Source organism: Lepus europaeus, chromosome 10, assembly GCF_033115175.1.
Source record: "Lepus europaeus isolate LE1 chromosome 10, mLepTim1.pri, whole genome shotgun sequence".
NCBI lineage: Eukaryota > Metazoa > Chordata > Mammalia > Lagomorpha > Leporidae > Lepus > Lepus europaeus.
In genome coordinates, this window is record NC_084836.1 from 72,943,220 (window position 1) to 72,957,207 (window position 13,988).

The following is a 13,988-nucleotide window of genomic DNA, read 5'->3' on the forward strand; positions in this document are numbered from 1 at the left end:
CAGTCAATTCATCACCACGTTTATTGCCTCCTCGCGTTCCAGGCCAAAGTAGGGGGCCCAGCGATGAGGGACTGGAGGCCGTCTCCCTGGGGAAACTCTTCAGCCTCCAGCCGCGAGCACCAAGAAGAACAAGGATATATACCCCAGGCCCCATACAGATAACATTCATTGTGTGCAATTATGCATAGCACAGGAACAAAGCAAGTTTACAAGGTAGCAAAGATCATGGTACAAGCTTTGCTGATAGAGCAAAGAACATCATAAACCTTTATCAGAAGTCACATCCTGCCTGCAGGAATGAGTCTTGTGCCTTCAGAACAATAAGCACAGGAGACAGGATTAGATAAGGGACAGCCTCAGCCTGCTGCATCTCATGTCGGGCCAGGGCCACTAGCCCCGACACAAAACCCCTGCAATAAAACCTTCTAATTTCATAAGTATTAAGAAAACAGGGGCCAGCACTGTGGTGCAGTGGGTTAACGCCCTGGCCTGAAGTGCTGGCATCCCATATGGGCACCGGTTCGAGTCCCAGCCGCTCTTCTTCCAATCCAGCTCTCTGCTATGGCCTGGGAAGGCAGTGGAGGATGGCCCAAGTCCTTGGGCCCCTGCACCCACATGGGAGACCTGGAAGAAGCTCCTGATTCCTGGCTTTGGATTGACACAGCTCCAGCCGTTGTGACCATCTGAGGAGTGAACTATTGGACGGAAGACCTCTCTCTCTCTCTGCCTCTCCTCTCTCTGTGTAACTATAACTTTCAAATAAATAAGTAAATCTTAAAAAAAAAAGAAAACAACAGGGAGATAATTTGGTGCAGCTTTCTTAAGGGACCATAGAAGGATATGGTTTTAAATAAAAATGGCAAGATCAATAACCAAAAAACAATATCAGTTTTACTGAACTGGATGGTTCTGTAACATTTCTCTTTGAGATCTTAGTTTTCAAACTACAGATCACCCCCTAAGAGGTGCCAGCTAATGACATTTATCACCATCACACTGACAGAGGTCAGCTGAAGTCCAGCTTAGTCCTGCATTGTTTCACACATTTAAGTATTTCTAGCATAGCACATGATACAGAACAAAACTCAAAGTAGTCATAAAAATATTATTCTGCTGTGGAATAAAGGCAAAAAATGTTTAAGAGTATTAACTTTTTATTTTATTTTTTATTTTTTTATTTTTTGACAGGCAGAGTGGATAGTGAGAGAGAGAGACAGAGAGAAAGGTCTTCCCCCTTGCCGTTGGTTCACCCTCCAATGGCCGCCGCGGTAGGCGCGAAGAGTATTAACTTTTAAAGTTTTAAGCATTCCTGTTTAACCATCATTTTAAAAAATTATATAGCCGTAACATTGGCAAAGGTTAATGGGAAGACAAATAAGTACAAACATGTGAAATTATGAATTAGGTTAAAAATTACTTTGTACTGATCAATTGATGTTAATATTGCTTCTTCAAAAATCTGGAATAACTATTGTAAAAGTTACATGCACACTGAGGACAGTCCTCTGTTACAGAAAGTACAAAATGAAACAAACAAAAAAACTGAAACTAGGGAACAATGGTTAAGTTCCAAAAGATGTATTTGAGAATTCCTTTTCACTAATGAGGGTAGTCTGTCCTTTTTGGGAGAGACCTGGATCACTTTGATGAGCTTCACTAACTTTGTCCAGGAATATCAGTAGTGGGATCAATTCCTCCAGAACCTGATGTGAATTTTTGATGTAAACATTTAGTAGCTTCATTTAATTGCTGGTGAGTTGACTAAAATGTGGTTTTAGTTAATCACCAATCACTGCATGAACAGCCACCAGACAGAAGACATCAGCTTCCTGAACACAGCTCTCTGAGTTATCGTAACCCTACATTAGGCCTGGCATAATTTCTGGCAAAAGTAGGTTAAGGGTTTCCTTGGACTGTATCATTTTTGTTTGCATTTTGATTGCAGACAGGTTAATTGGGTAATCAGCAGTTTGGATGATAGGACAAAGCACTTTGATGCATTGCTCTGGACTAATGGAAGTTGCTAATATTGATGCAACTTCCTCAGCAGATCTCACCACCTACTTATGAGGATCTTTATGTGCTTCCTATGTTTTCCTTATAGTCAGTTCTGCATTGTTTTTAAATCTTGCTGGTTGGCCGGTGCTGCGGCTCACTAGGCTAATCCTCCACCTGCGGCGCCAGCACACCGGGTTCTAGTCCTGGTCGGGGCGCCGGATTCTGTCCCGGTTGCCCTCTTCCAGGCCAGCTCTCTGCGATGGACCGGGAGTGCGGTAGAGGATGGCCCAAGTCCTTGGGCCCTGCACCCCATGGGAGACCAGGAGAAGCACCTAGCTCCTGGCTTCGGATCAGCGCAACGCGCTGGCCGCGGTGGCCATTGGAGAGTGAACCAACGGCAAAGGAAGACCTTTCTCTCTCTCTCTCTCTCTCTCTCTCTCTCTCTCACTGTCCACTCTGCCTGACCAAAAAAAAATCTTGCTGGTTGATGCCTTAGGTTCTCTCGCAACCTTTAATGCCAAAGCCCTGATTTTTGGCTCTTTATTCCCAAGGGTTTCAAGCAGTAAAAGTAATATTTTTTTTTTGAGAGGCATAGTTAGACAGTGAGAGAGACAGAGACAGAGAGAAAGGTCTTTCTTTTTTCCTTTTTTCCATTGGTTCACCTTCCAAATGACCATTACGGCCGGCGCATTGCTGCTGGCGTGCTGCGCCAATCTGAAGCCAGGAGCCAGGTGCTTCTCCTGGTCTCCCATGCGGGTGCAGGGCTCAAGCATTTGGGCCATCCTCCACTGCCTTCCCGGGCCACAGCAGAGAGCTGGACTGGAAGAGGAGCAACCGGGACAGAATCCGGTGCTCCAGCTGGGACTAGAATCTGGGGTGCTGGCGCTGCAGGCAGAGGATTAGCCAAGTGAGCTGCGGTGCTAGGCAAAAGCAATATTGTTTTGAAGTGTTCATCCCAAATACTGAAAGATTCTTCCTGTGTCACTTTTGTGAGTTCACAGAGGGTGATTTTTCTTTCTTCCATACCTTGTGATTAGACAGCTCCTTCAATAGTTCTGCAACTAGGTCAGAATGGTCTAGGGAAATATTATCAGGAAATGGCCAGCATCATCATCAAACCTGTGTTCCTTGAGGGCAGACTTGTTGAAGGGACTGATGCTATCTGAATAATTGTATGGATTAGTCTTGAGACCGTGGCTAGTAGTGAGCAGGAGTCAAATGGAGCAATGAAGTTTTATTATCAAAAGCAGTTTGGCTTGAGTCAGTTGCATCACCTCCTGCTCTTGGGTCAGCAAGACCATCACACACTGAATCACTATCATCTTTCTTAGAATCCCTTTTCAATGGCTCATTCATATCTTCTTGACCATGGAAGCTGAAATTCTGTATTGCTTCAGTGACACCTCAAAGAGAGCTATAAATGCCTTATGACACATTTTCCGTGTCATAATCAAATGTTCTTGGAGATGAAGTATTCTGTGACATATTGGTAGGAGAAGAGGACTGAACTAGTTCGCTGGTGAGTGTGGTGTTGGTCTCATCAAAGGACTCCCATGGAATTCTGCATTCTGCTGCTGCTGCTTCGAAGGTGAATATGAAGAAGCTTGGTAGAACCATCCTGAAAAGATTTTGTAAAGCCCTTAATAAGTATTGAGTTCAAATAAAGAGATGGGCACTGATTGCACTGCCTTCTGAACATCAGAACTTTTGGGTTCTGTTGTCCAAGTGATGACTTGAGACATTGCCAGTCAAGTTTCACTGGAATTTATAAAATCCAGGTCCATCTGTTTGGCTACAGTTTCTATGCATTTAAGGATAACAACCTTCACCTTTAAGCTTAGTGTTTGGGTCTAATCAACTGTAAATCTCATTAGAATATTAAACTGAAGATCATTTGGAAAAGATTCTCTGGTGACATCAGGGGCTTTCTGAACTTTTGCCTGAACATATCCAAGCTAGTCAGCACCCATTTTTTTTTCAGTAGTTGTGTCAGCAGCACAAATAACCAATCTTGAGGATCACCCTTATGGACCTGTATCAAATCCACTAGACTCTCCAAAAACATATTGAACAGCCTGCCATGAGTATCAGCAAATATTCTTGTGGAAATCTCACATAATCTTTTCAGTTCAACTAGGCTTAAGATTCTCTGATTTTTTAATAAGTTTTGCAGACCCAGGAGTCCTTCCTTCCTTTCTGACCAATTGGAACTAGCACATCTAATAAGGACTTTTGCAACATCTTCCGTTTGCCTCATATATGTAGGAATACTATCATTTCGATTACTATATGAGCCTTCTGAACAAGCACTAGACATATCGCTGTTGGCATCATCATCTGAATACATTCCATATGATTCACATCTTTGAGCAGATTTTTTCAGGGCATCTGCTACTGCCTCTTTCATGCTGAAACCTGTGTTCAGAACTCACATGGCACTAACAGAAGGTGACAGTCAGATTGATTGGCTGATCCCATACCCGGACCCAGGGGTTGAAAAGAGTGAACAGGACTTGTGTCCAGCTGCTCTCCCAACTTGCTTTCCAGCTGCATTCCTGACTCACACTTGGTCGAGGAATATGACTAATCTGGGCAACTGAGAGCCTTGATGGACTAGCCTCTCTGCTACAATCTTGGCTGCTTGGTATCCTGCTTCTTTTCTGCACTGGGGCCAAATTGAGCAGGACTTTTTTTTTTTTTTTTTGACAGGCAGAGTGGATAGTGAGAGAGAGAGACAGAGAGAAAGGTCTTCCTTTTTGCCGTTGGTTCACCCTCCAATGGCCGTTGCGGCCGGCGCATCTCGCTGATCCGAAGCCAGGAGCCAGGTGCTTCTCCTGATCTCCCATGCGGGTGCAGGGCCCAAGCATTTGGGCCATCCTCCACTGCACTCCCGGGCCATAGCAGAGAGCTGGCCTGGAAGAGGGGCAACCGGGATAGAATCCAGCACCCCAACCGGGACTAGAACCCGGTGTGCTGGCGCCGCAAGGCGGAGGATTAGCCTGTTAAGCCACGGCGCTGGCCGAGCAGGACTCTTTGAACACCAGAGCTTACAGTGGAGAGGGCTGTTGTGGTTAGAACTCTTCCAGGAGACACGACTGGCTACCATGCTGTGACTGGGAGACCATTTTCGTTAAGCTTCATCCTCTTGAATCCATCTTGGCATTTCCCATGCCAGTAAGTGGTGCTGAAAGCTTTGCTCTCACCTGGCCTAGGGAAGCCTAGGGACGTGGATTCAGGGCATCTGCACCTGACTGCCCAGTTTGCACAGACTGTCCAGAACCATGCTGTGTCTTGGTACCACCAGCAGCATTCACATTAATGTCACTTCATGAACACTGCACTGATCCAAAGCCAGGAGCCAACAGCTTCTTCCAGGTCTCCCATGTGGGTGCAGGGGACCAAGGACTTGGGCTATCTTCTACTGCTTTCCCAGGCCATAGCAGAGAGCTGGATCAGAAGTGGAGCAGCTGGGATTCGAACTGGTGCCTCTATGGGATAAAGGCTTTTCAGGCCAGGGCATTAACCTGCTGCACCACAGCGCTGGCCCCTGTAAGTAAACTTTAAGCTTTGATTTTTATATTTAGTTAGGCTTCTGAAGATCAGACATCTTGCAAATTTTAAAGAAAAAATGTCAAGAGAAAATAGTTTTTACACATGTTTAGAAAAATTTTTGAGACTTTTAGCAATGTTCCCATTACTACTGCATTTGTGTTTTCTTTCTTTCCATAGTTAAAAAAGTCCTGTGGTCATTCAGGGCCTCTGGGGAGAGTGAGTCTGACTGAAGGCAGCAAATGAAAAAGCCTAAGGCTGTAGTCACCTGTGCTCTCCAGGCCTTATTCCGTCCCCCAGGGTGCCACCTCCTGGTGTAGGGGGTTGGGAAACTGCCAGAATGTCCTGAAAAAAAAAAAAAAAACCTCCCCTGTGGTGGACATTGTTTTCACACTGGGAGAAGGGAAGAGGCTGTGCAGAGATGTGGAAACTGAGACAGGAAAACCAGGGGCAAATGATTAGTAATAAGGCTGAGTAGAAAGCCTTGGTCTGTTCCCCTGAGCTTTAATGTGAACAATTGCCACTCAAATAGTGTTCACAGATTTTTCAACCTTCTCTCTTTTGAGCTTTAGCACTCCATCTACAAGTGAAGGCCAGTGTTGCATGCTGTTTTGAAAATGATTTGGGAGACTCAGAGCTGTACTAATGCATCAGGTACTGGAATGAAGGTTTTGAACTTTCAGTAATAAGTACTCTCATTTAGAAGAGGTGGGCAGAGATATGGCAGATGGAAGTGTTGCAAGGGCATTACTGAAGACTAGTTAGGACACGGCCATGACAGACACAGTACTGGGGGGATAGCAAGGCTTTTTTATCTTTACTTTCCTTCCTTAAGTTTTAGATGCATCTCTGTTTTAAATTCTACCATATTTACAGAATATAGCAACTCTATTTCCTTGTATTTACTTTCAAGAGCAAGGAAAGTGCTAAGTTTCCATTTATTTTCTCCCTGTTCTCTTCTAGATTTGTGCTCCATATTCACTAGAATGCTGATGGCCATTGCATTGATGCATCCATGGTGACAATAGCATCATCCCCTCCTCAGAGGCAATACCACTTTTTAGATTTTGAGACCATGCATGTGTATCAAGCCACAAATTCATCCTCAGGCAGCTGTCACATCATAGCTTCTATAAAGTTGAGGTAGGCAAAAAGGGGCTGGGGGTAGGGCAGTTGTAATTCCTGAGACTCAGAGGAGCTTTCTCATAGCATCCTGGCTTTTTGTGACTTATCTGGAGTCTACTTTAGAAGCTAGACCTGCTTCCAGTATTCTAGGGTAAATAGACATCACAGTGGGCCTCAGAGGTCTCAAGGAAGAACTGGTACATTTTTTTCTCTGCTTTTATGAATTGAAACATATTCTTCTCTTCCATCCTCTCTCTCTTTCCCTCCTATCTACTTTCTGATATACTTCTTATTCTTTTAAGTGCTATTGCAGTCATTCTCCAAGATAAGCCCCAATGATCTTTATCAGTATTCACACCCTTTGCACACTCACTGAATCTGAGACAGCCCTGTAGAAATGGTTGTATGTCATGGACGAGATGACATGTGACTTTTGAGGCTGTTATAAAGACCATTCCAATCTGCCTTGGATCATTTCCTCTGAGGGAAATTCTCATACTGCTAGGATACCCAGGAAACCTTATGGAGAGGCCCATGTATGTAGAAATGGGGTATAGCCAAAATCCAATGATGGCTTGTTAATCATGTGAATGAGCTTTAAGTGAGTCCATCAGCCTCAGTCAAGCACTCAGATGACTGCAGCTCCAGTAGCTGTCTAACTTCAGCCTCAGGAAAGACCTTGCACTGCACAGCTACTCAATCATTTTCCACATTCCCAACTCACAGGATCTGTGAACAATAACAACTAATGATCTAATGATTTTTTAAAGCCAGAGTTGGGATAATTTCTTTTTTTAAGATTTTATTTATTTTATTTGAGAAGTAGAGTTACAGACAGAAGGAGAGACAGAGAGAGAGGTCTTCCTTCTGTTGGTTCACTCTCCATATGGCTGCAATGACCGGAATTGTGCTGATCTGGAGCCAGGAGCCAAGCACTTCTTCCTGGTCTCCCATGTGGGTACAGGGGCCCAAGGACTTGGGCCATCTTCTAATGCTCTCCCAGGCCACAGCAGAGAGCTGGATGTGAAGTGGAGCAACTAGGACTAGAACCAGCACCCATATGGGAGGCAGAGGATTAACCTACTGTGCCACAGCACCGGCCCCGGGATAATTTCTTGAAAGCAACATTAGATAACCTAACTAAGCACATTTTTGGTTGTTGGAAAAGAAAAATTCTTGGCTTGCTTATTGTCTTTTATAACTAACTGTGCTCAAAGACCTTTTTATCTCATACAGTTGTTCTCCTAGAAGTGTGGAGTAGCAGCATAGAGGCATGTACATTATGATCCTGAAGTGCTTGGTGTTTGCTTTGAGGGCACCTACAGCAGTTATTATATTCTGGGTGTCTTGGTTGTTCCTGGCTTTAGAACTATGACTGTCTTGTAGGGCTACACCATTGGGCTTCAAAAACATTTTGCTGTGGGAGCTGCTTCTATAGTAAGCAGAAGGGGAAGAAGAGAACCTCTGCATTGGGCACTTAGGAGACAAGGAGGAATAGGAACCTTTTCAAGACAAATGGGCCCATATTTTTTAAAGCTTTCTTTTTTATTTGTACTTATTTGTTGAAAAGACAGTTATAGAGAGAAAAATGAGAGAGGGAAGGAGGAAGAGAAAGAGAAAGAGAGAGAGAGAGAGAATCTTTCACCCACTGGTTCACTCCCCAAAAGACCAATAGCTGGGATTGGGCCATGTCAAAGTGAAGAGCTAGTCACTCCATCCAGGTTTCCCACATGGATGGCAGGAGCTCAAATATTTGGGCCATCTTCCATTGCCTTCCTAAGTACATTATTAGGGAGCTAGATCAGAAGTAGGGTGGGGCCGGCACTGTGGCACAGCAGGTTAATGGCCTGGCCTGAAGCGCTGGCATCCCATATGGGTGCTGGTTCAAGACCTAGCTGCTCCACTTCTGATCCAGATCTCTGCTATGGCCTGGGAAAACAGTACAAGATGGCCCAAGTCCTTGGGCCCCTGCACCCACATGGAAGACCTGGAAGAAGCTCCTGGCTCCTGGCTCCAGATTGGTGCAGCTCCAGCCGTTGTGGCCAATTGGGGGTGAACCGTTGAATGGAAGATTCTCTCTCTCTCTCTCTCTCTCTCTCTCTCTCTCTGCCTCTCCTCTCTCAGTATAACACTGACTTTGAAATAAATAAATAAAGAAATCTTAAAAAAAGAAGCAGAGTAATTAGGACATAAACTAGTACCCATATGAAATGCTGGCACTGCGGGCTATGTCCCACCCCATTGAGGCTCAATGTCAGACCTTGGGATCATTTCTAGTGGTTGATCTTTCTGAGGTCTGTCTTTAGAAAGTGGTGTAGCTGGTAAAGCTGCCACATGTGGAATCAACATCTCATACGGGAGCAAGTTCATGATCTTTCTGCTCCACTTCCCATCCAGCTCTCTGATGTTCCTGGAATAGTCCAAGCACCTTGGCCCCTGAAACCCTGTAGGAGACCCAAAATTGGCTCCTGGCTCCTGGTATCAGATCAGCCCAGTTCTGGTCATTACAGCCATCTAGGAAGTGAACCAGTGGATGGAAGACTTCTCTCTCTCTGTCTCAATTTTTAAAAATTAAAACAAAATAGGAAACAGAAAATATATACCAGGGAGAGTTCAGATGACATAAAAGGATCAGTTCCACATCAGTAGACCCATAAAAAAGTAGCTTATTTTACCTATAGTGGACACCACAACCACTTTATTTTTCCCCTTCTTCTCTTTCCTATTCTCCATAAAAGAAGTGGTTTACTACTGGGGCACTGGAATCAGGACTTCTAAGGCCTTGGAAGGCAGGATATGGATAAGGAGAAGTCCTGAAGGAGGAAACTATGGGTGAAAGGGAATACCATTTGGGAGTTGCCCATGCCATATTTTTTCTGCTTCTTCCTCCTTCCTGTGCTGTACAGTCATCTCTACTTTTTCAAACTGCTAATTTCTTTGCCATAATGGGTGTGTCTGGTTGGTAAATTAGAAATTTGATGAAGTAAGTTCTTCCAGTTTGGGAATAAAGTATCTATAATATTAAAACAGCATATTATTTCTCTTACAGTGACCAAGTAAGCTTTAATGGGTCATGAGACTACAGTTGCACACATAGTTATTGCATGTAACTCATGCCCACCTGAACTCTCATAATCACTTGGTACTTCCATTATGGGATTTACTGTCTCCTGCTCCATAGCACCAGCCAGCAGGGCAAAAATCTTCCAGAGGGGCCATTTCCTGCTTCCTCCTTCTGCCAGAAACCTCTAGAGCCTCACCATTTGACCAGGTCCAGCTAAAAGTACAGCATTCTTAATTAGATATTCGCTTATTTATATTTATTTCCACCAGCATCAGAATCCATCTACTGAACATCTTCGAGATTTTACCTTGCAATACCTTGGGTCAAGTTCAGACTCTATCCTGAATAAACTTTTCACTAATTCTGAGATTTTAGGTTCCCCTGCAAGCTTGAAAGGCAGATGGCATCAGGGCACCACTTTCATTAGCTACTGCCCTGGGCAGATCAAAAGTTTTTCTTTGACTCCTTTCAATATTTAGACCTTAAAGGCAACCATTTTCTAACTTGTCTTCAGCTTTTCAGTCATGTTGCAGGAAGACATGAAATCAGCATCTACCTTGCAATGGTTCAGATCCTACTGAAAAAGAAAATTCTGAGCAGATGGGTCAAAAAGTATTCAAAGGTCATTTTATTTCAGGTTAAAACTGAGATTCCAGGAAGAGCTTCTGCTTTTCTGTTCTAACATGCAGTCTATGCTGGGTCATATTGCTGAACTGAACTTGCACACACTCGTAACTGTGATGACTACAATGTCCATTCTTACATATTCATTTCGACCTAAAACATTTTAATATATCCTGCACTTTGAATAATGGCTTCAGAAATTATTTACCATGGTTGTTTTATTAAATGTTCTCTGGGGAGTGTGCATGGTTGCAATTCTGTCTCTATCTATGAAGTCTGGCTGAGGGCACACCCTCCCAATGGAATGCAGCAGCAGAAGGCAGCATGATGGGTAATTGGTAACTAATGGTGAATACTGGCTTTGGGAGCTCAAGAATGTGAATAAGATTCTGGATCCTCACACTACATGGTAGGGATCAGCTTGCTGTCCCTCATCCTGGAACATAGGGTTTGGTTTTTTCTGTTCATATGGTGGGCTTTGGTTAATGTATTGCTGTGCCTACATGCTTGCTTGTTTGTGGAATTTCTTGTACCCTCTAATAAAAAGTGCTGGTCAAGAGCTATCTGGAGCCATGCCCTTCTGATGGAGGTTCCTGTGTTTCCTCTCTTCATTTGAAAAACCCACAACACATTATTTTGCATCATAACTTTTGGTGCAGTCCTTAGATTACATTGCAAATTGGCAACAACATTTTCACTGAGTAGTATTTGGTGGGCTAGATGGAACTCACCCATCAGAGGTCCTTGTCTTCTAACTCCTTAATTTCTCATGATCAGAACAGAGGACAATGTTAGAGAGCCTAGCTTATCTCATTCATTCTAGTGAGAGTTGGAGTTCAGACCTCACTGATAAGGCTCTTGCCTTGGTGCTGTTGCCACTGGTCAACCATCCCTGTCCCTCAAGATACCCAGGGACTACATTGATAATTTTTGTTTCCAAGAAATCTCAGCAGAGGTAAGTGCCACTGACCCTTATTATATGGCTATTAGTTATATCTCACAGTGGTCTAGAGATGTAAATGTAATGCTATCTTCTGAAGACCCCCACCAACTAGATAAAGCAATGCTCTAGCAGAAGGTTTGACTAGCCAATCTGATGTGGGCTACACAAACAGGTTAGAGTCCTCTTGGTAGATTATGCCCATAACAATGCAAGGGTTTGAATCTCTCCAAAGGCACTGCAATTCTTATAACCATCTGTGATTTAGGAAATTGTCAGGGATGCCTGGAACTTTTTTCTTCTCCTTTTTCATTTGATAAGGCTAGCGCTAAGGAAAGGTCAAATACTTTCCCAGTGTTTCTTTGCCAGTACAAGCTGATGGCCATGATAAACTTTCATTTTCTTATAATCTGGCTCTAAACCTTTGCCCTCAACCCCTTTTCTCTGACTGTAATTGCTCAATGTATTAATTGCATTTTGTGTATCTGGTTTGTTGTGTTTCTGCAATGTGGATTCAGAAAAAAAAAAAAAACTTCTCCTAAACCCTATGAGGAATTAGCAATGTCCTGCCTTCTCTCTTCATTAAGGCAAAATCACAGGGAAACTGTTGACCTGAGTTGTTCCATGCCAGAGCTGACTGCTTATTTTAATCTTTGAGAGTTCATGGAAACAGAGCCAAATACAAACACTCAAGAGTCTTAATTTTAAATTTCAGTGCCTGGGATGACCAACAAGAATTATACTTTTATTTTGGAAAAACATTTCCATATCTGGGTACCTATTAAAAGTTGCTCCTGGGGCCAGCACTGTGGTGTAGCAGTTAACGCCATCACTTACAGTGCCAGCATCCCATATGGGCACTGGCTTGAGACCCAGCTGCTCCATTTCTGAACCAGCTCTCTGCTATGGCCTGGGAAAGCAGTAGAAGATGACCCCAAGGCCTTATGTCTCTGCACCTGTGTGGGAGACCCAGAAGAAACTCCTGGCTCCTGGTTTCAGATCAGCACAGCTTCAGTTGTTTTGGCCATCTGGGGAGTGAACCAGTGGGTAGAAGACTCTCTCTCTCTCTTTCTCTCCCTCTCTGCAACTCTGCCTCTCAAATAAGTAAATAAATTTTTAAAAATTTGCCCCAGAGGGCAATCATCATGATGCAGCAGACTAAAGTGCTACTTGAGACACATGCATTTCATATTGCAGTGTCAATCAAGTCCTGGATACAATACAGGTCCCAGTCAATGTGGCTAGGAAGCAGTGGAAAATACCTCAGATGACTGTGTCTCTGCCATGCATGTGTTAGAACCAGATGAAGTTACAGGTTCCTGGCTTCTGCATGGCCCAGACACTGAGGTTTTGGCCACTTAGGGAGTGTATCAGCAGATAGAGATTTCTCTCCTCTCTTTCCCTCTCTTACTCTGCCTAGCAAATAAAAAAGTAAATATTTTAAGATGTCACCCTTGAGATATTAAGAAGTATCTCTGAGAAAGAATTCTAGAAAGGGTTAGTGTCATGCTGGAGAGAGTATACTGGGCTGCATCCTTCCGCAGTTGAAGGCCTTTGGATACTTCCCATTGACCTAGAAGATGATCTTTCTCTGTAGCATAGCCTCTCTGCAAGGTTCATCAAAGGACCGGAAATGATGGCCAGAAATGGGACTCAATATTTGAGCAGTACATTACAATCGAACTTACACTGTAAAAGGCCTATGTGGTGGGAAGAACTTCCCCATATTCAGTGCTTTCTGGCACTCTATAGCTTACATATCTACCCATCTGCATAAATGGCAACATTTCAGTTCAGTTTACAGAAGTGGCTGCTAAAAGTCACTTCCTTAGCCAGTGTTTTCCCACTGTGTTAATATAAAATAGCCATCCGGTTACTCCATTACTTTTTTTAAAGATTTTATTTATTTATTTGAGAGTAGAGGTAGAGTTACAGACTGTAAGGGGGGAGACAGAGAGATAAGAGGTCTTCCAACTGCTGGTTCACTCCCCAGATAGCTGCAACAGCTGGAACTGAGCCTCTCTGAAGCCAGGAGCTTCTTCTGGGTCTCCCACGTGGGTGTGGGGACCCCAGCACTTGGGCCATCTTTAACTGTTTTTTCAGGACATAGCAGATAGATAGTTCAGAAGAGGAGCATCCAGGACTGGAACTGGCCCCCATATGGGATGCCGGTGCCACAGGTGGAGGATTAACCTACTGCACCGCAGTGCCAGCCCCCTACTCTGTTACTTTTGCCCTCATTCAATAATCTGCAGTGCTTATTTTTTTTTTTTTTGAGAGGCAGAGTTAGACAGTGAGAGAGAGAGAGAGAGAGAGAGAGAGAGAAAGGTCTTCCTTCCATTGGTTCACTCCCCAGATGGTTGCTATAGCCGGGGCTCTGCACCGATCTGAAGCCAGGAGCCAGGTGCTTCCTCCTGGTCTCCCATTCGAGTGCAGGGCCCAAGAACTCGGGCCATCCTCCACTGCCTTCCTGGGCCACAGTAGAGAGCTGGACTGGAAGAGGAGTAACCGCGACAGAATCCGGTGCCCCAACTGGGACTAGAACCCGGGGTGCTGGTGCCACAGGTGGAGGATTAACTAGTGAGCCAGGGCACCAGCAATACTTTCCTCTTTAATTACCTATTTGTACAGATGCCTCTCACAGATTGATTAAAGGTCTATCTTTTTCTGGTTTAGCTCCACAGGCCT

The 13,988-nt window shown here is 44.1% G+C and overlaps 1 pseudogene; it reads right to left on the bottom strand.

Annotated features, from left to right (window-relative positions):
- Window positions 1-1,562: 1,562 nt before the first annotated feature.
- On the bottom strand, window positions 1,563-9,042 carry LOC133768096 (CLIP-associating protein 2-like; annotated as a pseudogene).
- Window positions 9,043-13,988: the final 4,946 nt, after the last annotated feature.